This window comes from Anabrus simplex, chromosome X, assembly GCF_040414725.1.
Source record: "Anabrus simplex isolate iqAnaSimp1 chromosome X, ASM4041472v1, whole genome shotgun sequence".
Lineage (NCBI taxonomy): Eukaryota > Metazoa > Arthropoda > Insecta > Orthoptera > Tettigoniidae > Anabrus > Anabrus simplex.
In genome coordinates, this window is record NC_090279.1 from 82,819,093 (window position 1) to 82,843,428 (window position 24,336).

A 24,336-nucleotide genomic window follows, 5' to 3' on the forward strand; every position below is an offset into this window, starting at 1 on the left:
AATTCTTGCGGGACGCAATTTTGGCTCCTCGGCGTTTATGGAAACCATAGAAGTAGTTAGTAGAACTATTAAAATTATCAATCTCAATTCAGTAATGAGTCTGAAAGCTGACCTAATTTCCATCCACATAGCTGAGCACATTAGTTCTCCTCTATGTTTCCTGGATAAGCTTGAAGATACAACCAGCCTGAAAACTGAGAATATGCCGAATAATCTCTCTTACTGGTTATTTAAGGGAGAAAGGAACTGAAAAAATTGAAAGAGAAGCAGCTTGTTTTGTTCTGGACGATATCCGACAAAAGAATAACGTTACAAAAATGTTGCAAAGTTTGGGCTGGGAAGACTTGAGATAATGGAGACGAGCTGCTGGACTAAGTGGTATGTTCCGAGCTGTCAGCGGAGAGTTGGGGCGGAATGACATCGGTAGACGAATAAGTTTCAGTGGTGTCTTCAAAAGTAGGAAAGATTACAACATGGAGATTAAGCTAGAATTCAAGAGGTAAAATTGGGGCAAATGTTCGTTTATAGGATGGGGAGTGAGGGATTGGAATAACCAACGAGCACAGAATAACATAGAGATGGCAATGTGCCGTCTGAGTTGAAGTCAGTGGACATAAGCGGCCGCCATCTTGTTTGTACCAAAACATTGGTGACCAGTTAGTGTAAGTAAGTGAACAGTGCGCCACGTGTGAAGTAAATAAAGGAAGTTTGTGTTATGATTTTAAAATGCCGACTTGTGTAGCGTATGGATGTGCAAACAGAGCTTCAAAGAAAATACCAGGGATAACTTTTCACAGGTACGCAATATGTTTTTGCGAATACTCAGTGCCGAATTGTTTTCCCCTTGCACATGCAGTATAGGTTAAGAAGCCCCTTTATCATTTACAGTTTTCCTAAAGATAATTAACGACGGAAGAAATGGATAAGAGCTATACGAAGGGAAAATTGGTCCCCCACACCTTTCAGCACCATATGTTCAGCTCACTTTACTGAACGTGATTTTGATCGTACTTCATTGTGTGTCGTAAGTCTGAGGGAATGGACTGTGCCATCTGTGTTTTCTGCTTTCCCAAAGTACCTACAAATACAATCAAAGGTTAGTTTCTCTTCATTTTAGCCTTTGATGTGAGAAATATGTCGGAATACATATTTTTCAGTGTAAGCCTACTATTTATTAAATTTATTTTACAGGAGAGGAGGGTCCATAAATCATCAAGACTGTGGAAATGCCTTCATTAGACTCCTCTACAGCAGTCCAGGAAGTACCTGTTGTGGAAAAATCTATCTGTAATAAAAGTGCAGAAACATGTTTTAGTGCTCAAATAGATCGCATGAAAACCAAAGAAATTGCGTACAGAAAGAATGGCAGGAGGGTACTCGGAATGAGGAGATAAAGGCTAATTTAGGAATGAACTCGATGGATGAAGCTGTACGTATAAACCGGCTTCGGTGGTGGAGTCATGTGAGGCGAATGGAGGATAGGTTACCTAGGAGACTAATGGACTCTGGTACGGAGGGTAAGAGAAGTAGAGGGAGACCAAGACGACGATGGTTAGACTCAGTTTGGATTTAAAGATATAGAGATATAGAACTAAATGAGGCCACAGCACTAGTTGCAAATAGAGGAATGTGACGACATTTAGTAAATTCACAGAGGCTTGCAGACTGAACGCTGAAAGGCATAAGTCTATAATCATAATGTATGTATGTATGCATGTATGTATACATTACAAAATAATCCTTGATATGAATTAATTAATTTCATCAAGTGTACTAATGTAAAAATATTTCTCTATTTTTTGATATGATTTACTTGACTCAACAATTCTATAATAATTAGGCCTATTTACCTCATACTTACTGGTCTTCCAGGATATCTTTATTATTGATCGTGTATTATTTTATTGATAGGCCTACAGACTGTGCATATTTTTATTGTGTATGATATTTTGTGTGGATGTGTACTGTATGTGGTATCTATATAAATATTCATGGTCCATAACCTGTCTTATTCTTTCTCTAAAATAGGTCTTTATGAAAATGTTCCATTATTTTTAGCTGCACCTTGCAAATCGGCAATTCGTTTGGGCTAAAAACGATCTGATATAATAACAGGCTATTTGAGCTCATATTTCCGAATTTCAAACTACCGGTATTGCGATTAAAACAGTGTTCTGGACTGCCGCGTGCTTATCATTATGGCTAAGGCACTTTTCTATTGCGTTACATACGTTAACCAATGAAATAATGTTACAGAAATCTTTTAAAATGACAGACTCTGATAGGAATTAACGTGACTCGGATAGGAATTAACTAGCACTGCTGGTAATGCCAACATGGCGATGCGCGCAAAACTCGGCTTCAGCGAGCCAATGCATTGCGGTAGGCATTGCCATCTCTATGTTATTCTGTGCTCGGTGGGAATAACTTACCACGGGAGATGTTCATTAAATTTCCAATTTATTAATAATCATTTAAGAAAAGGCTAGGAGAAAAGCAGATAGGGAATTTGCTACCTAGGCAACTGCCCTAAATGCTGATCAGTAGTGATTGATTGATTTATTGATTGATTAATTGATCGATTCATTGAACGATTGATTGATTGATTAATTGACTTATTGATTGATTGATTGATTGACTGATTGATTGATTGACTGATTTATTTATTTATTTATTTATTTATTTATTTGTTTATTTATTTACTGATTAATTGAGCGATTCATTGAACGATTGATTGATTGACTGATTGATTGATTGATTGATTGATTGATTGATTGATTGATTGATTGATTGATTGATTGATTGATTGATTGATTGATATGTAAAATTAATTTGAGCAGGAGTGAGAATGTGTGTTTATTTCCTTAACCCTTTCATCGCCAACGTCCGATTGATCAGGCGTTCGATGTTCAGTCTAAAATCGCCAACATCCGATTGATCGGACGTTCCGGAAAATAATACTTTCCAAGTTATTTATTCGTTTTAATAATGTATAATACATGTTTTGGACTAGTATTGGATTAAAAAAGACTACATACAACAAGTTTGGTTGAGGAACTTGGCTGCCGAGTAGCTTGGTGGCCGAGCGGCAATTCAGCTCCCGCGGGTGGGTAACGAACCCCTTACTATTTTACCGAAAAAAAAGGAACGCAACTGTTCCGTATTCAGAAAGATTAGTACTAGTCAAGGTGGTAAATGGACAAAGTCCAGCTACATTTGTGAACAATGTAAGGAGGGTGTACAACCCTTTGTTCCTCCCTAAGCACATTTGCTAGAACACGTAATGAATATGTGTAAATATTATTAAATAATTTTTGTGTCATAATTTTACGGCAAAAATGAATTTTTGAGCATTAAATCTGTGTGAAATAGACATTAGTAATCATTTTTACTTAAAACGAACCAGGAACTGCAGCATTTGCATATAATGTAGGATTAGAAAATTTCACGGTAATTTAATAATAATAATAATTTTAAAAATATTGTAACTGTAATATTGTACATAAGGCCCTATATTTTTATATGTAGCATAGGGAACACCACCTCTCTAAAATAATGCAGATTTGATAGTAAAAATATTTTTTTCGGACCGGTTTTTAATCACGAAATAATTTATTTTTCAAAGAAAGGAAATATTTATTTGAATTATCACTTCATAAAATAAGCATTTATAAAATAAAGGTGCATTAATTTACGTCAATAAAATGCCCGAAGCATTACCTTCGAGAAAGAAAATGCCCATCCAATTTACATAAATTGAACAGAATTTATTACGAATAATTTACTGCAAGGTAAAAGTGCTCATCAGGCCTTGGCGGCATAGGTCATGGACACCGCGTATGAGGCTGGCGGTCAGATGCAGATATGGGTGAATACAAGATTTAGGCTACGGATTCGATCCCCGTATGATTTCCTCACTGAGCGCGGGAACTGGCTTAATTATGAATATCTTGATTTATTTCATCTTAAATTATATCATTTAATGCTGTAAGAGAACGTTCATGATGGATGCATACAGTGAGGTTAGTTTGTTATTGTTATGTCTGGTGATTGTCATGTTGGCGGGAGTGATGAGCCTTAAGAAAGAGATTCGGGCGGTGATATTTACTTTTTAATGTAGGGCCTTAAGTGGCCATTACTATAACTAGGGTGCTTGGTTGCGTCCTCACCCATATCTGCATCTGAAGGCTCAGTACCTGAGGGTACTATGGCACATAATGAAGAAGGAAGAAAATCTTCGAAGGTCCTAAAGAATGTCTCAAAATTGCCTCCGATACTCCAGACTTCGTGCCCTTCCACAAAATTGAGCTAACGCACTGGTCACGGTCATTTTAGATTCAGGAAATATTATGTCCATCATTTTGATAGAATGACATTCGAATCTGTGATACTGTTGTAAATTTTCTGAATATGTTTCATCTTTATAATGTGTTTCGGCTAACTCTTCCCCCCTAGAAATTTGTGGATTTATCTATGCCAAAATTCGTATTTCAAAATTTACGTGGAAATCTATGCTATTTGTTGCTAAAAGTTTGCCATGCTCTATGATATTAAAAGCAGATTTCCTGTCACATTCCTCTATGCACGATGTTAAAAGTAAATTCTGCACATTCCAATTTAGGAGTAATTTTCATATTCGGTACCTCTTTTGAAATGTAATTCTGTAGCATCTTCTATTATTTCGCCTCCCCAGAGTGAGATGTCGTTTGACCTTAGGCATCTACCTGAGGATCAGGCAAGTTGCATTCTTAAAATATGTCGGTCACTTTCCGACGTATTTTCGGAAAATCTAGGTGTGACTGACTTAAGTGAATACAAGATTAAGGCTACGGATTCGGTCCCTGTAAGATTTCCTCCCTACAGGTTTTCTCCGCCGAAAATGTAGGTCCTCAATTAAATCATTGGCCAAATGCTGAGGGATGGTGTCATTTGACTCTCCAAGTCGGCGTATTCTGTAGCCATTTTTCTGGTGTCGACACCTCCAGGTGGCTTCAGGCCAGTAATTGATTACAGGGCGTTAAATAGTAAGATTGTTCTACAAGCAGCACCCCCTTCCCGACTTGCATTCATGTTTCTCTTTGTTTCGGAAGGCTACGTTCTTCACCACCTTAGATCTCCACCAAGCCTATAATGAGATACGTCTGGTGTAAGAACCAAAACATCATCTGACTGCCTTCGCTACCGACTGGAATCTGTATGAATACAACCGCGTGCCTTTATCCTCACCATGGGTACGGTGGTTCTTATTAGGCTGCTAGATATGGCCTTCTGGGATATTAAATTAATATATCTGTACCATTATCTACAATATGTTGTTTTATTGAGACCTTTGAAGAACCATTAACTCATCTAGATGAAGCTCTAAAACGCCTTCGTAATGCTGGACTGACGGTGAAGTTGTAAAATGTATCCTTTGATTAATCATCTATGTTCTACTTGGGGCATATTGTGTCACCTGATGGAGTTTCAGTCGATCATTCCAGAACGCATGCAGTCCGTAACCTCAGGCCTTGTAATGATGGTAATGGGGTTGTTAGATGTCTTTAAGAAATTCATCTCCAACTTCGGCAATAGGGCGGCAGCCCTAAGCCGTCTCCGCAAGAAAGCTGTCAAGTTTGAATGGGGGCCGTTGCAGCAAGCAGCGTTAGAGGATCTGAAATTTGCTCTGGGTAACGCCCCGGTCTTGGCTATGCCAGATTTCTCCAAGAAGTTAATTGTACACACAGACGCCTCTCAATCTGCGGTCACTGCGGTTCTTCTTCAGGAATCTGAACTAGGATGGCGGCCAATGGCCAATGCGTCTAGAACCTTGCCACCTCAAGGCGCCAAATACGCTACGTACGCGTTAGAAGGACTGGTCTTCCCATTCCGCTTAGAAATTTTTCGTCTTTACCTTGAGCATGTTAAATTTCAATGAGAGACTGACAATCATTCACTGAGGTGGGTTCTGTCTAGGCACCGTCGTACCGGGCGAACCGGATATGATCGTTTCACTTTTACGTGCGAGATATTCGGTGATCTGAAAGTATGGTCGCAGCTGGATTAAGCCGAATGTTTCCCGGCGATTCTGATGTTGTTGACTCGAAGAAAAGCCCTTTGTCTTCTATTCCCACACCTCCTATTATAAGTGCGATACTAACTGATGCCCCTTTGTTATTTCATGATATAGCGAAATACCAACGTGAATATCCTATTGCAGAAATACTTGCTTCTGAGGAACATGTTGTCTATTGTGTTTTGATGAATGGGGTTCGGTGTTGCCCTTCGAGGCGTGATCACAAGATGCAAATTGTTGTTCCAGCTGTTCTAGCGCCTATGATGTTCGAGTATTGCCATGAGGCCCCATTAGATGGACATCTACGCATTTTCAAAACAAGAGAAAACATAAGGGAAGTGTTTGTCTGGGAGAGTATGGACGGCGATATTAGGGAACTGGTTAAAGCATGTAAGTCGTGTTTAATTAGCGATTGTACATTGATTACGCCGGACCCTAGCCTCAATCTAAAGGGAATGGGAATACATTCATTCTTGTGTGTGTGGATCGTTTCACACGGTTCTCATTGCTGTTTCCGACTAGGAATGACCCTGATCAGTCAACTGTTTCTTGTTTCAACACTATTTTTCAATCTTTTGGTCCCTGACAATATATTGTTACTGATATCGCTAATGCGTTCCCCTCTAATTTATTTCATGAGTTCTGTTTCGATCTGTCTATTCATATGTCATGACGTCTGCGTACCACTCACAGCCATCTCTAGCCCAGCGGGTTAATCATAATCCCCGAACTGCCCGTATTGCTTTCCACCACGAAGATCATTCTCGTTCGGACACTTCCTTACACTGGTTATCATTAGCCTTTAACTGGGCTGTTCATGTGTCCCACAAGTATCCTCTACTTCCTCATTCTTTTAAGTTTGTCCCAAATATTCCTTTGTCAAATTTGTAGTCGATCAATGAGCTATTGCCAGATGCAACAGACTCAGACAATATCTGGGATTTATGGAGAAAAGCTAGAAATAACCTTAAGGCCTCTCATAAGAAAGTAAAACTTGGGTATGACCGTGGACAAAGAACCACCAATTTAGAAATTGGAGATCAGGTTATGGTTAAACATTTTGTTACCGCGGGCAAGCTTACTCCCAGATTTCACGGAACTTGCATTATACTCGATTTCCTTTCTCCTGTCACCTTTTGGTGAATAATAATAATAATAATAATAATAATAATAATAATAATAATAATAATAATAATAATAATAATAATAATAATAATAATAATAATAATAATAAAAATAATAATAATTGATGGTTAATGGTGTCGGTTACTCTGGTCACGTTCTAGTTCGTGAACCATGGGCAAGGGCTGAGTGCCCTAGTAAGTGGTCCTGACGGTCGGGATACCAATTGCTATGGAACGGGATTGGGTTCTCGGACATAACCTCTGCAATGGCCTTTCTTGTGCTCAGGAGGCTAGGACTAAAATTCCACTGGTTGTCCCTAACCCGTTAAAGAAGAGATCGTCACTGTGACTATGTGTAAGTAGGATACCATCCTGCTTCATGAATTTACCGAGTTCAGAACGTTTGAAGTAAACCTCGGAGCTATGGGAGTAATGGATTCCCACTCTCATTTGACAGGCGAAGGACTCCTTTGAAACAACTTGTCGAACGAAATTGAATTCGATGGGGAACTATCAATATTAATGGGGCTAGTGGAAGAAAGAACGTAAAACTGGCTGCTTCAGCAAACGGGACGAATCCGGCTATACTAGGTGTACCGTGAGTGATATTCAGGTAAGAAGAGATAACGGGGAAGAGACAGGAGGTGATAAAAGTTACTTGATGGGTGTTAAAAAGGGAAGGGCAGAGTTAGTGGAAGGACTGTTTATTTGGAAAACTACTGTACGCAGCATAGTTTCTTTTAGGCGCGTGAATGAGCGAACGCTGTGGGTATATATGGCACTTGGAGGAATTACGACGAGAATTGTCTCAATATATTCACTGTGTGAGGGTGCAGATGAGGATGAAGTTGACAAGTTTTATGAAACATCGAGTGACATCGTAGTCAGGGTCAACAACAAGGATGAGGAGGGTGCTAATGGGCGATACCAATGCGAGAGTTGGAAATAGAACTGAAGTATTCGAAAGGGTGATTGGTAAATGTAGGGTATACACTTAAGCTAAGGGGAATGGAAGCGCTTGTTGGACTTCTGCTCTAGTTTGTGTTTCGCAGTTACAAATACATTTTTCAAGCTTAAGGCTATTCACATAGGGGGGTAGAGTTGGGTCGTTCATGAACTAACTGGTTCATTTGAACGACTCGTTTATTTGAACTAGTACGAGTTCGTTCAAATATTTTGAACGAGTCGTTCACGCGAGCATACAGCATATTAAAGGACGAAGACGTAAGCAAGCACCATCTATTGTAAAACTTACGTACTAGCTCACGTCCAGCACGGAATACTATCTCTTTTGCGCCGCTGGTGCTGTTGCTAAGATAGCTTTACCTAGTTCATTTGAACGAAATGCCGCGAGGGCTGCTTCCATGAAGACAGCACAAATGAACTACGTCGTTCATTTGAACGAAATGCCGCGAGAGCACAAATGAACTACCTCGTTCATTTGAACGACAAAATAAGCACGCACGCAAATGGCCAATGGCGTGCCGTGTTAATGATCACATGACAGCACATTTCTCAACGGGTGATGGAGCAGGGAGAAGAGTTATAAAAAATTAGAAGATTACCTGTTTCTCTGTCTCTCGTAGATGCCTTTTCTCCACCTAGGCAGGCTGGCGATGCCGCTGGGCACTGGGCAGCTGTTTTCTGCTCGTGCTAGGCGTTCCGCAAGACGATGAAGTACCAAGTTCATAGAATGTCGTACTAGCCGCCTAGCTTTGTAACTGAGCGCATGTTGGTTCGAGTCCGGTCCTATGCAAGATACGGTCCTCGAAACACACGATGGGGTGATAATGTCGCTCGTGTACCTCTTATAACAACGATATCCCACATAATATCGAACAATACCGTATTAGAGGTTCCTCAGAATTCCATTTCGAAAAAATAAAAAACGTGTTCACTGTCTGGCACTTAGGTAAGCGTTCTACCATACACGACAGTTGTGGGGAATAATACACGGGCACCGGTAAATAAATACTCTGTCTACACACAAAATAAACAATGTCAACAGCGAAATCACACGCACTTGGAGCGGAGTAGCAAAACCATGCCAGCACATGGTAACAGATACAAGACATCGGTATTATAATCAGTACACATAAGTTATCTTAAGATGCGATTGACACAGAATACGCGAGAGTTTTCATCATTTCCAGCATCATAAACCACATTAAAAATAAGCCTTAAGAATATTTTCTTTAAACAAATACATCTTAAGCAAATATTACCGTAAACTACGCTAAGATGAAACAGGAGTGAAAATTTGGCTATTTCCGTTCAAATAGGCCTATCAATATTTCAGTTTCGGGCTTTAAAAACTGTTCAGTTTTTCCTGTATAAAAATGTAATTACTATCACCCTACCACCGTTTTTACAGCTCAAAGACCAAATTATAAATTTTAAAAGGAAGTGGTCATGTGTGTAAAAAGTGCACTCATTCAATTGCTATATTATAATAATAATACCGAGCTCGATAGCTGCAGTCGCTTAAGTGTGGCCAATATCCAGTATTCGGGAGATAGTAGGTTCGAACCCCACTGTCGGCAGCCCTGAAGATGGTTTTCCATGGTTTCTCATTTTCACACCGGGCTTAATTAAGGCAACGACCGCTTCCTTCCTACTCCTAGTCCTTTCCTGTCCTACCGTCGCCATAAGACCTACCTGTGTCGGTGAGACGTAAAGCAACTAGCAAAAATATAATAATAATAATAATAATAATAATAATAATAATAATAATAATAATAATAATAATAATGTCCACCTCTGTGGTGTGATGCTTTACGTGATTAGCTGCCATCCCTGGAGGCCCGGATTCGATTCCCTGCTCTGCCACGAAATTTGAAGAGTGGTACGAGGGCTGGAATGGGGTCCACTCAGCCTCGGGAGGTCAGCTGAGTAGAGGTGAGTTCGATTCCCACCTCAGCTATCCTCGAAGTGGTTTTCCGTGGTTTCCCCACTTCTGCGCCAGGCAAATGCCAGGATGGTATATAACTTAAGGCCACGGCCGCTTCCTTCCCTCCTCCTTGTCTACCCCTTTTGATCTCCCCCCCCCCCCCCCGCCACAAGGCCCCAGTTCAGCATAGCAGGTGAAGCCGCCTAGGCGAGGTCTAGTCCTCTTCCCCAGTTGTATCCCCCGACCAAAAGTCTCAAGCTCCGGAACTCTGCCCTGAGGCGGTAGAGGTGGGATCCCTCGCTGAGTTCAAGGGGAAAACCAACCCTGGAGGGTAAACAGATAAATAAATTTATTATTGAAAATGAAAACCTACAACCTGTTTTCCAGTCATTGACCGGGTCAGGGATGTAATGAATGAAACATATATAGGCTGTTATTACAATGGGGTCGCCACTCCCAAGGTGATTTATATTAATGAGTGATAAATGCTATGAAATGATAATGGAGAGTGTTGCTGGAATGAAAGATGACAGGGAAAACCATAGTACCCGGAGAAAAACCTGTCCCGCCTCCGCTTTGTCCAACACAAATCTCACATGGAGTCACCGGGATTTGAACCACGGTATCCAGCGGTGAGAGGCCGACGCCCTGCCGTCTGAGCCACGGAGGCTCCCAAATTTATTATTATTATTCATAATATTATTTTAAGTACGCTTCAGCTACCATGTACAGGCATTTTGATTTGACGTTCTGTTTTATTTCACCAGGAGGGTGATCTGACTGACTAAAGGTAAACACCATATGTGTTACCAGCGATCTTTTATATGCCGATAAAGCACGATATAGTTTCGAACGGATTTCTTTCCGCCCTTCAAACATCCGAGTACTTCTGCCGGGTTTGAACCCCCAGTCTTGCGGATCGGAAGCAGACTACTGATCTACAGAGGGAGTTTTTCATTCCCATTAACCTATGTACGTATTTATTGTCACTTTGTCGTATACAAAATGTTTTTCTATCATATTCCTTCGAAATTACCATACATTCTTATGATCAAGTGAATAGAGCAAAGAACTACGCTTTTACAATGGTGTGATGAAGATAAATTGAAATTGTGTATCTCCTACATTTCTTCCCTGACAACGAAACTATTAATTACGTCTGGGTTAAGAATCAGCTGACCGCATTTCAAGTTCATAATGTCAGTCACAACTCACTGTAATATGTTGTAATATTAATGGTGAATGTTTATCGACGAGGGAATTAGATATTTTATACCTATAGAGCATATCATAAGTTAATGGGCTTCTGATAAATTTATGTGCATACACCTATCATCGTCAGTGGATAGGGCCTGACACATTCCACTCTGATGAGTGTAATGTCAGGCCTAAGACGAAACTCTAGTTTTATACAGCAAACGCCTTGAAGGACTTACATCTGACATTATTAGTCAGGTATTCAGGAACATCCCTTATTAACAGGACGCTTCATACGGTTCGTCCTCCCAGCTCTTTAACAGATAAAAAGGACAATATTATCATCTTAGAGCAATGTTTTCCCGTGTATAAAGGCGGTAAATACAGTAGCTTCTTCTCCCTCAAACAGCTGATTCATACGCCCCTTAAAACCACCGAGCATTAAACAACGTAGGTTGGGTGGGGTCAAGGCTGTATGGTTTGCTATTCAATTAAAGGAAGACGAAGACGTACGCAAGTACCATCTGTTGTAAAATTTACGTACTAGCTCGCGTGCGGTACGGCAAACTACCTCTCCTCACGCCGCTAGTGCTGTTGCCAAGAGAGCTCATAATAAACTACCTCGTTCATTTGAACGACGTGCCACGAGAGCGTTTCCATGAAGACAGCACAAAGAACTACCTCGTTCATTTGAACGACTTCGTTCGTTTGAACGAAATGCCGCGAGAGCACAAATGAACTATCTCGTTCATTTGAACGAGAAACTAAGCTCACTCAAAAATGGCCAATGGCGTGCCATGTTAATGGTCACGTGACAGCAAATTTCTCACCTGCTTATGAACTACCTCGTTCATTTGAACTAGTTCATTTGAACGACTCAAGGCGATGAACGGTATCGAATGAACTAGTTTAAGCAAATGAACTGACTGGACCCATCCCTACATGGGGGGCCAGGGGTACCAGATCCATAAAATAGACTATGACTTAACCGACTTTATATTCAGGAAGTCCGTTAGGAATGTATATTTTTTTTCGGGAATTTTTCGGTGATCAAGACCACTATCTGATCTGTAGTGAACTAAGTATCTCTAGGACTAGGATAAGGAAAGTGAAATATGTCTGAAAACGAATAACAGTAGAAAATCTCCAGGACGAGGAAATTAGACAGAAGTACATGGATATGATCAGTGAGAAGTTTTGAACAGTGGACAGTAAGCAGGTTCAGGATATAGAAAGAGAATAGGTGGCAAACAGGGATGCTGTAGTAGAAACAGCAAGAGAATGCCTAGGAACAGCTACGGTATGTGTAAAGGTGGGGAAAAGCGAACATCTTGGTGGAATGATGAAGTGGCAACAGCTTGTAAACGTAAAAAGGAGGCTTATCAGAAAAGGTTCTAAACAAGGGCCGATGCCGACAGGGAATTGTACGTAGATGAATAAAACAGCGAAACAAATAATTGTTGAATCCAAGAAGAAACCATGGGAAGATTTTGGTAATAACCTTTAGGCTATGTCGAACAGCAGCGAAACCTTCATGGACAGTAAAAAGGAATCTTAGGAAGTAAAGGAAAAAGGAAATGAGCAGTGTTTAGGGTAATTCAGGTGAACTCATAATAGACCCCAGGGTATCACTGGAGATGTGGAGGGAATATGTTGAAAATCTTCTCACCGTAAAAGGAAATCTTCCTGGTGGTGTCGCGCACAACCAAGCAAGTGGACAGGCAGAAAGTGATGTTGGTGAAATTACGCTTGAGGAAGTTGAAAGGATGGTAAATAAAGTCTATTGAAATAAAGCAGCAGGAATAGATGAAATTAGACCCGAAGTGGTGAAGTATAGTGAGAAGGCAGGTATGAAATGGCTTCATAAAGTAAGATTAAAATGGCGAGGTGGTAAGGTACCTTCAGATTGAACAAAAGTAGTAATTGCACCTACCTATAAGCAAGAGAACAGGAAGGATTTCAACAACTATCGAGGTATCTCGTTCGTTAGCATAGCAAGCAAAGTATTCACTGGCATCTTGGAAGGGAGGGTGCGATCAGTGGTTGAGAGGCCGTTGGATGGAAACCAGTGTGGTTACAGAGCCCGGAGGGGCTGTCAAGATCCGATGTTCAGTACGCACCAGATAAATGTAAAATGCTACGATATGAATAGATAGTTGTGTTTATGTTTCGTAGATCTAGAGAAAGCATATGACAGGGTACCGAGGGAAATGAAGTTCACCGTACTGGGGAGGGGTGGTGATATTAAGGGTAGATTATTTAAATCAATCAAAGGCATTCATAATGACAATTGGCTTGCAGTGAGAATTGATGGTAGAATGAGTTCTTAGTTCAGGATACTTACAAGGATTAGACAAGACTGTAATCTTTCACCTTTGTTCTTCGTAGTTTACGTGGATCATCTGCTGAAAGGTATAATTTGGCAGGGAGTGATTCTGTTAAGTGGAAATGTAGTAAGCAGTATGGCCTCTGTTGACGACTTCGTCTTAATGGGCAGATTGTGCCGAAAGCCTGTAGTCTAATGTCTTGGAACTTGAAAATAGGTGCAATGAGTATGGAATAACAATTAGCCTCTCCAAGATTAAAATTATGTCAGTAGGTAAGAAAGTCAACAGAATTTAATGTCAGATTGGTGATACAAAGCTGGAACAGGTAGATAAGTTTAAGTATTTTTGTTATGTGTTCTCCCAGGATTTCATATCAATGTATATCAACAAAGACAAGACTTGTTGTATTGATGAGGTGGTCAAATTAATAAATTAAATTGTTATTATTATTCCCCCAGGATGGTAATATAGTAAGTGAGATTGAATCAAGATGTAATCAAATCAAATACAGTAGAGACAATACACGACACTTACGGATTCCGCCGTGCTAAAATGGGAGACAATTCGACGGTGGCGCTCCTAGTGACTTGACCTGAACAAATCGCGCAAAATTCAAATATCAATGGAATTGTATATACGGAAATGGATAAAAAAATTACGTCTAGAAAGAAAGTGGTATTGAGATATTAACTTCGAAGTTGCTAAAGCAAATCTGGATAAATGAATGAAGAATTATTTAAAGGGTTATTATTCAAAGACTGAAATTAGACATATAAACAAGGTGTGAAATGGACTGCTGTGAAATGGCTTGATCTTTCATTTAAGCATTACTTTTTTAGCTTTAGCATACCTGCCTGAAATCTTACGGTTGGATTTGTCTTTTTTCCCTCATTTAAAAACATTGTATCATCACATTAAGACATTTGTCAAAAAATATTGGCACATTCCTTACACATATGATGCAATGAATTAACATTTAAAAGTAGGACAATTTTCCTCTTAACATGAAGCCTACTAACAGAAAGAAAATCTATAAAATCCCGGCTTTAATCTGAGAAGAGGGATAAAAGAAAGAAAAGTTTGAAAATGTTGTCGATAGTGATGCTTTGAGGAATATTTACGTACAATTAGAGAAAAAATGTAACATACCCTTGGCTGTATAGTCGAGGATTTTTAAAGTCGCTGGCCTGGAAATGATCTGAACATATCTTATAATTCTTATACAAGCGTAACGTCCCTTCTTTCTTGTACACTTTATCCAAATCACATCTGTGAGATTTCAAAACCCAGAGATCACACCTACAACACATCGGTACTGAAGGTTAACTGCTGCACTATACAATAAAATATGCGTATTATATTTTAAGCCCGTTATAACATGGGTCGAGCAGGTCAGAAGATTATGAAGTACTATAAAAATCTCTGTCACTGGAAGAATATATATGCAAACACAATATTACTTACATGTTCTTGTCACGAGGGAACCTGAAGAACGACCGCGCAATTTTCTCTACTTCGTAATTACTGCAGCCAAACACAGCACATACCTTTCCCCTCATGTTGAGGGGAGATATCAAGGAATGACACACGCTACGATTTCACTATGTCAACTCACTGAAAACGCATAAATAACACCAAAAACTTCACACAAAAATACACGTGCTCTTATGACAGAATCAGTACCGTTCAGGTCTATCCGCTAGAGTGAGCTCCAATAGCTGTCCCTCGATATCTTGCGCAGTGTCGCGTATTGTCTCTACTGTATTTGATCAAATACAGCAGAGACAATACGCGACACTTCCGGATTTAGCATTTTTTAAATGGGAGACAAGTTGCAAGTGGCGCTCCTAGTGGCGTGACCTGAAAATTCGCGCTAAATTCAAATATCAATGGAAATGTATATACGGACATGGACAAATAAATTACGTCCTTAAAGAAAGTGCTACTAAGATATTAACTTCAAAGTTGCTAAAGCAATTCTGGATAAATGAATGAAGAATTATTTAATACATTATTATTTAAAGACTGAAATTAGGCATGTGAAGTTGACTGCTGTGAATGGCCTTGATGTTTCATTTAAGCATAACTTTTTTAGCTTTAGCATTCCTGTCTGAACGTTCAAGGCTAGATTTGTCTTTTTTCTCATTTAAAAGCATAGTATGATCACATTAAAATGCATGTCAACAAAAATATCGGCACATACCTTACACACATGATTCAATTAATTTACATTTATGAGCTGGACAATTTTCCTTTTAACTTGAAGCCTACTAACAGAAAGAAAATCTATAAATTTAGCCTCAAAAACATTCATATTTTCCCTATAAGCAATACTTGGCACAATGCCATTTCAGTATGGTAAAGCAAATTTGCATCATCGTATTGTTTCAACAAAATATATACATTTCTTAAATCACACATATTTTCTTCAGTTCTTGACAACGCATTACGGCATTCCAAATGGGGTAACTTGGAACACAACTAACCACACATATATGCGTATGTATTTTCCTTAATTAAATCAAACCCACAGATAACACCTACAACAACACATCGGTGTTGAAGGTTAACTGCTACACTATACAATAAAATAAGCTTATTATACTTTTTAGCCAATTCAAATGTCGGTCGCGCAGGTCAGAAGTTTAGGAAGTACTATAAAAATCTGTTTGTAACTGGAAGAATATATATGCAAACACAATATCTACTTACATTTTCTTGTCACGAGGGAAACGGAAGAAAGACCGCGAATTCTTCTGCACTTCATAGTTATTGCAGCAAAACACTGCAGATATCTTTCCACTCATATTGAGAGGAGATATAAAGGAATGACACACGCTACTATTTACTTATGTCAACTGAATGCAAAGGCATAAATAACGCCAAAAACTTCACAAACAAAGACACGTGCTCTTATGGCAGAATCAGTAACTCTCAGGTCACCCCGCTAGAGGGAACTCAAATCGCTGTCCCTCGATATCTCGCAGAGTGTCGCGTATCGTCTCCACTGTATTTGGTGTAGTAAAGCTAATGCAGTGAGCTGGCAGTTGCGATAAAGGGTGTTCTGTAAGAAGGAAGTCAGCTCCCGGACGAAACTACCTTTACATCAGTGTGTTTGCAGACCATCCTTTCTTCACGAGAGCGGGAGCAGGGTGGACTCAGAATATCTTATTCATGAGTTAGAAGTAACAGACGTGAAAATAGCGAGAATTATTGCTTTTACAAATAGGTGGGAACAATGGCAGGTGAGTACTCGGAAGAAGCAGATAAAGGCTAAGTTAGGAATGAACTCGATGGTTGAAGCTGTACGGTACGCGTAAACCATCTTCGGTGGTGGGGAAATATGCGACGAATGGAGGAGGATAGATTACCTAGGGGAATAATAGTCTATATTTTGGAGGGTAAGAGGAGTAGAAGGAGACCAAGATGACAATGGGTTGACTCAGTTTCTAACGATTTAAAGATAAGAGGTATAGAACTAAATGAGGCCACGGCACTAGTTGCAAATAGAGGATTGCCGCGACGGGCCGTTTTGGTAAACTCACAGAGGCTTGCAGATTGAACGCTGAAAGGCATAGCGGACTATAATGATAATGCATGTATATATGTAGAAAAACCGTAAGATTTTATTTCCGTTAGTGTACGAAGAATTGGATCGTATAGTTCAGTCAGTTGATCCCTCCATCCATGTTTGTCCACGGTACGTTAAGACCTATGGACTTGCTTTCGAGGTTTTTTTTTTTACACCCGGAGAGACACCTCTCTTATACATCCTCTTTTAGCCGGACGTAGCGTAACATTGCACCCAGTGCTGCCAGTGCTACAACTCTCCCCACAGTTTTGTATTTTGGTATATATGAGTGTTACAGTGTGATTTATTACAATTATTGGAACTCGGTGATATAACAAACCCATTCGTATTTCAAGAGAAGAAGAAGTGTCGCATACTCTGCAGTGTAACTAGTAATACATGCTTTCCTAAATTCAGCCTGTTTTACTGACTGTTACAAATGAAATTTGATCTTCAAGAGTTTGTTTTAAGTGATTAAGCAACATCCAAATACATGGTTTTGTTTCTAACTGGCTGGTATGTTGTTATATAAGGCGCGTATTAGCCTATTCTACAGCTTATTCCGTTAAGTGAGTTATGGATTTTCTTCATTGAGGAATTGTGATTTCTATCATTTTACTCTGTGTCCACAACCTCTAACATACTCTCGGTAATGTTCAAATTCAATAATTAAATTTTGCTAAATATATAGATCTCAATTGAGAATGTTAGAAGTTAATACTAATCTTTCTCAGTTTCAGCATTTACATATTTTTAATATTTAATGTTATTAATTTTCTTAAATTTTATTTTAAATTAAGCATGAAAAATGAATACGCATATAACTAGCTTGCTTTTTGTAAAACTCCCAGCCTTTGCATTACAAGTGCCTGCAAGTTGTGTGTAGTAGCCAGGGTGCGAAATCGCGGGGGGTGGGAAAGGAAGGATGTCTCCCCCCACCGATGATTTTATCTCAGAGGTTCCCCCCCCCACTAAAATTGCCCGGGGGTACATTTCATTATGAAATAAACAGGAAAATGTAGAACCGATAGTTTATTACTGAAATTAATGACTTTAACTGGGCATATTTTCATAAAAACAACAGAAATAATTCAAGTGACTGCCAGACCTTGAGCAATTAAACAACGCAGCAGTGACAACTCCGCACCTGCAGCCTATTGTTGATGTTTCACCCTGCCAAGTCCATCCTCCCTTGTCATTGCTATAAGTAGCTCGAGTTTACACCACTCCTGTACTTCTTGGAGTGGGTGTGTTTCCTATAGGTATCAATAGGACAATATTCACTTGAGCAGGGTACAAACTGACAAATTTGTTCAGTCAACACATAGCCCTGGTAGAGGAAAGTTCCATTAAAAAAGCAATAAACCATGGAAACTCGCGCCTCGTCTGGCCTTTCTTAAGATAGCGAGTCTCTCATAAACTTCTCAGCTGATTGGAATAACGTTCTAATGTTTATCATTCCTGTTATAACAGCAAAATTCGAACAAAAATATCTCAAATTTACATTTTTTTGGGTGGAGAGGGTAATTAAAATACAGGGGAATTTTAACCCCCCCCCCACCAGGTACTGCCTGAAAAAAATTAGTAGTTAAGCCCTATGTTCCTTCTTCCCCCCTCCCACCAGTTCTTTCTGATTTCACACTCTGGTAGTGGCAGTATATCTTATATCTAAATTTAGTGGAATGAGGATTTTTTTCTGAAGAGCAACGCAGATGAAGAAATGCAGATGGTAGTTTCAGAAAGGAATTGTGATATGTAGTATGTAATTTTAATTATTATTTTGCTGTGTTACTTACCTTTTTGTGCAATTTTATAGTGATGCTGTGAACGTTGAGTTGTTCTTTACTCTGTATCCTGCGACATATCGTAGTAGGATTCAAAATCTTGAGAGGTTTCTATTTAGGATATCTGTATCTTGTTACATCAGTGTTGTTATGGAGATTCTCCTGTATCACATCGTTACCCCACAGCAGCTATATCCGGTATTTATTCGTGATGATTTAGGTAACAGTAGGCTGCCTCTCTGATTTATTGGTGTGTAAAAGATTTTCAGGGGTGAGTGACGGTGAATTTGCATGGGGTCGAATCCTATGATCTGCAGTTCTGAAATACTTTTGTGTTGTTTCCCCATTTTATCATTAATTAACCATAATTAATGCTGCTGCATACGTAATCTTATCCCTTTCCCTTGGAGTTGTTTGTGCAACATTAAACTGCTAGCAGGAATGGAAGAACAATCTTCAGGAATAAATTCTGCCTGTGGAAACAATAAAAGGTAGTTGCTTGAAAGTAAATTCAGTAACATATTATTAGAATAACCTGTGATGGCCAGAAAAAGTAAACGTGGCACTCTTCAGTATTGTCCCCTCCAGTGAAATATACAAAATACAATTGATCATAGTTACCTGAAAAGATATGTGTTTACATAGAAATCTGTTCCCTGGCTTTGCATAAGAATCAACTCGATTAGCCACAGGAACGAAGCTTGTATAACCTGTAGGAGAAATTTTAGTATTCATTGTTAGTGCAGTATGTTTACGTTTACAGTAATATATCACAAAGTGACTAACGAACACTGCTATTGGGTGAAATGAATTCTGAGGCACTACTCGAGGTATTCAACATAGACATTTTTTTGCTACCTGGGGAACAATAAAAGCTGCTAAACATTTAAACCATTCATTTGACATGGAACTCCCTACAAGGGGCACTCTGGTAAACACCACTCGATTGTGTAATTAGACAAGACATGCATAGAAAAATAAAGAAAAGGCACTTAAGTAAAGGTTGGTGGCATTGTTCAATGAAATGAGCTGATAGCAGTATTGTATACATTTTTGTCTTTATTTCAACAGAATATTCTTCATTTTCCATTTCCAGTCTTCTGGGTAGAAATGTGATTCAAGAACCTCCTCAGTTTTTCTCTCTCCACCACTCCTTTCCTACCTCGAATTTTTTTTCTACTTTTACTCTTCTCAGTACTCTCCTTTCCGTAGCCATTCACCCCTTTCTGGGCAATCCTCGATGTCTTTCTCCTATGTCTTCCTCTGTAAATGCTTACTGTGGAACTCTATCCTCTTCCATTCTCATCATTTGTCCATACCATTTCAGCTTACGGGTCTCTATCTTGCCTTTCAGTTCAGGGTAACCAATTCACTCCCTCATTTCTATGTTTCTGACTTTATCCCTTTATGCCCTCCCTATATTTCTCTAAGGAATTTCATCTTGGCCTGTTGCATTCTGTGTTACCATGTTTTTGTTGTTGTCCATGTCCTGGGTGCATATGTACAAATTGGTGTGTAATACATTGGGTGCAAAATTTTCTTGCAATCCATTGGATGTCCCAGTTACAGACTATACATCTCACACATTGGTAAAACTCATTGGCTTGTTCAAGTCCCTATCCAATTTCTTATTTTATTTACCCATCCTCTTCAATTATTCTCTCCGAATACTTGAAGCTTTCCACAACTTCTAATGGTCTTCCATTTACTTCAGTATTCCCACTTCCTTCTTTATTACCTCTCGTCACCACAACTATCATACTCTTTTCCACACTTATTTTCATTCCATATTCCTCCATCTCCTGATTCCTTGCATTATCTTGTTCTTGTGCTTCCATTTCATCTTCTGCCCATATTACTGTCTCATCTGCAAAGTGCGAGGCCTTTGCCTCCATGGTTCCCATTTTTTGTTGTATACTCTTGTGGATTTCATCCATGATTGTAATGAAGATTGGCGGAGATAAAACACATCCTTTCTGAAATCCTGATTCTACTTTGAAGAAGTTTGTTTTTCCTATCGCAGTATTCATACTACATACTCACTCTTCGTTCATGGCTTTTATAATTGGCTCTTCACCTCTCTCTACCTTCTTTTTTATCAATGCATCCAAGACCACTTGCCATGGTACACTGACATATGCCTTCTCAATATCGATAAATATCATCACTGAATCCAGCTTAAATTCCCATCTGTTCTCTATCACGTTCTTTAGGTTCAACAGATTGAAAATTTTTAAAATTATGTTTACACTGAGCAAGGAGTATGACACTGTATGGAAGTGAAACACAGATAATAACTGGTGCCAAGAAAAAACAGAGTTGAAGCCTTTTAGATGCTGTGTTATCAGAAGTTCTTGAAGATGAGATTGATAGAACATGTCTCAAATAAAGAGATAGTGAATAAGCTTAATGAGAGGAGAATGGTTTGAGAGAATTTGATCCTGGGCAGGTAAATTTTGATAGAACATATCTCAAAGAACTGTGAACTTCTTCAGTTAGTTTTGAAGTTGATTACAAAAGATAAAAGTGATAGGAAGATTCCAGTATATGGACCCGGGTGATCAGAGTGATGTGCAAACTGTACAGACACTGAATTTTCAAGAAAGGTCATCTTGTTGCGGTTTCAGTACCATATAAAACTGTATGTTAAATAGCTATTAATATGATATAAGGTGTCATGTAATACTAGGGGTCCTATGACTATGGTCTTGATATCGACAGATAAGTTAAATTATATTACGGATGTGATCACTGTTTTAGAAATCATGTAAAACTGCAGGTCCTTAGCGTTGATTTATTAGTCATAGAAAACTTGAGGTCCTATAGGTATGATCACAATATCAACAGTCATGTAAAATTTTGGGTTTTTTGGTATGATCATAATATTGATGGTCATTTAAAATGACAAGGTTGTTGCTCAGTCTGTTGACAGAAACCATAAGTATTAATGACATTAATAAGGTAATATATTTTTCTGGCTTATGTTTCAGTGTAAGGTCAGTAGAAGTAATCAACCATTCCAGTACCTTCTAACTACTTCAGTTTGCAGTGCAGAATGGACCTGGAAGCAAAGATCAAAGAGGAACCAGGCTGGATTGAAGGAGAAACAACGGCATCACTTGTAAGTTTCATACCAGATAACTTTATAGGGGTCAGAAATTAACCGTTAATATCTGAATAAGTTTGGCAGGAGCACAATTTTCTATGTGCTTCCTCAGTATTAACACCTGCAGTCACCAATTGCTGAATGAGCATCTATGCGTAGTAAACTCTGTTTTTTTTTTATATGTCTGGGAATACACCACAATGTGCTACACAAAGCTGCCAACTCTTAGGAACTTAAGGTTAGACTTGGATTAGTCTGTACTTTTTACTGTCAGTATTGAAATTACTTTGGTTTAGGTGTTGCACCTTTTTTATTTTTCCCCTTTGATTATAAAAGATGATGGTTGACCGATCGTACTTTTTAGAAAACTAACATCCTCCTACAGTACTGCACCACCATTAGCACCACATGTTAAGAATTATTACTCCTACCATAATTAGTGTAGAAGAATTTAAATCACAAATCTTTCATTAGTGTTTCTGAGCCTGGATACACCAGTCTGCTAAACAAGATGTCAACACTGGTGTGATAATTCTGGGTTACCCTCACACCCATAATGTGCTGGAAGATATTACGTGTTTCAAGAAATGGATAGATTTGCCTATGACATACGAAGGATGAAATACCTCAAAATCTGAATGTACGTTCTCTCAAAATAAATATTTTGCTCATATGTTGAATTCTTCTAGAAAGACGGAATAGTGATTAGCTCATTTTATTCCTCAAATACAGGTCAAGTTCTATGATATATACAGTAGAGAACCATGTCTATCGGCTCTAGAATGTATGATTTCTGAGAATAATTTCTTTTATATGCCCCTTCTTAGTGGGCTCTGACAATTTAAGGACTTCAGGCACATTAAACAGAATTTTTTCTTTCCTCATTGTCATTATTTCCTTGTCCTCTTTGTGCATCCTTTTCATCCATTCCTTAGTTCAGCCACTGTTCTCTTCTGTATTGAATGTGTTAAGTTGGTATATTCTAGAACTTGTTACTTTAATTCACTTTTATTAGTTACTTAACTTACATTAGAATATAAGCTTTTCGTCACAGTCCCTCCCCCCTTTAATGCTGACAAGGTTTTATGAATCCAAGAGTGAAATTTAAATGTAGATCATAAAAGATCTTCCGAAACTGCAGATATACACTCCAACACTGCTGATTCTCCACTGACGGTGTGCTCATTTACTCAGCTCCTCACAGAACACTACATAACATGCTTATAGTAGTAAAATATTTCATTTCTAGCTGCTTTAACTTTGGGCTTCATCACATCTTTCACTGTTATATGACTGTGATAAGTCTGCTTCTTTCATGTTTATGTTTTTTTATTTTACACTTGGAATCATTGAAACAGAACTGTATTAATGTTTTATGTAGCTCCTATGATCACAGCAAAACCATAGTAGAGAATGTGATTCCATTATTTCAAGTAATTTTAATCTGTCTTTAAACAGAATCTGTACTGAAAACAAAAAATCATTTAGAAGTGTTGTAATGCTCCTAATTGGTTTAAGCAACTTTTATGATTTGACTGATATGATTGAACATATGAAAACAGTTCATACAATTTAGTGTTTATGCATATGGCTGCTTCCTTCCAAATTCTGTGTGAGATAGCCCTAATTCCATCGGTGGTATTATATCTTCTGATATGGCTAGAAAATATTTCGCATTTTATATTTTGTTCTCAGTCTCATCCTTTCCCTGACATAAGGAGTGAGCAAGAATAATAACACCTTTCTCAGTACAGCCTTTGGTTATAACAATCCTCTGCTGGAAGAAATCTTCCTTAAACATTAGTGAAATTCCGAAAGTACCTGTAATACTGGAAATTAATGAATTAACATGCTCATTTGTTAATGACTGTATTTGTAGATGTGTGTTATGAGCATACCTAATATATCTTATTTTCCACAGGAAAATTTCGAACATGTATCAGAAGTGATAGCTCTGAAAGAAGAAGTTAAATCAGAGTTAACAGAGCCAGGGTCGACGCAGGAAAACTCTCTTGAGGTAATGTACATAATTTGATAAGCCATCGTCAGATAATCGAAATGGGTAGAAAATGGCTCAACAGATACTGGGGTTTGATCCATGTTTTTAGTGCACATGATTCATAGTCCTACTGATAATATATTTTTTAATGAGATTGACTGTTTACATACCTAGTTTTCACTTTTCCTTCAAGTTGTTCCGCGATCTTGCGTTATGAATTGTGCAGCAGTTAGGATTATTCCAAAGACCTCTACTCTATGTCATTTGGTAGCTGGTATCATTC

General features: G+C 38.7%; 1 long non-coding RNA gene across 1 annotated transcript; it reads left to right on the forward strand.

Moving 5' to 3' along the window:
* The first annotated feature begins 17,764 nt into the window (after positions 1–17,764).
* On the forward strand, positions 17,765–24,075 carry LOC137503200 (uncharacterized). The gene is made up of 3 exons (XR_011019094.1): positions 17,765–17,813; positions 21,939–22,069; positions 23,976–24,075. It is a non-coding gene; the product is annotated as an uncharacterized lncRNA (long non-coding RNA).
* The last annotated feature ends 261 nt before the right edge of the window (positions 24,076–24,336 follow it).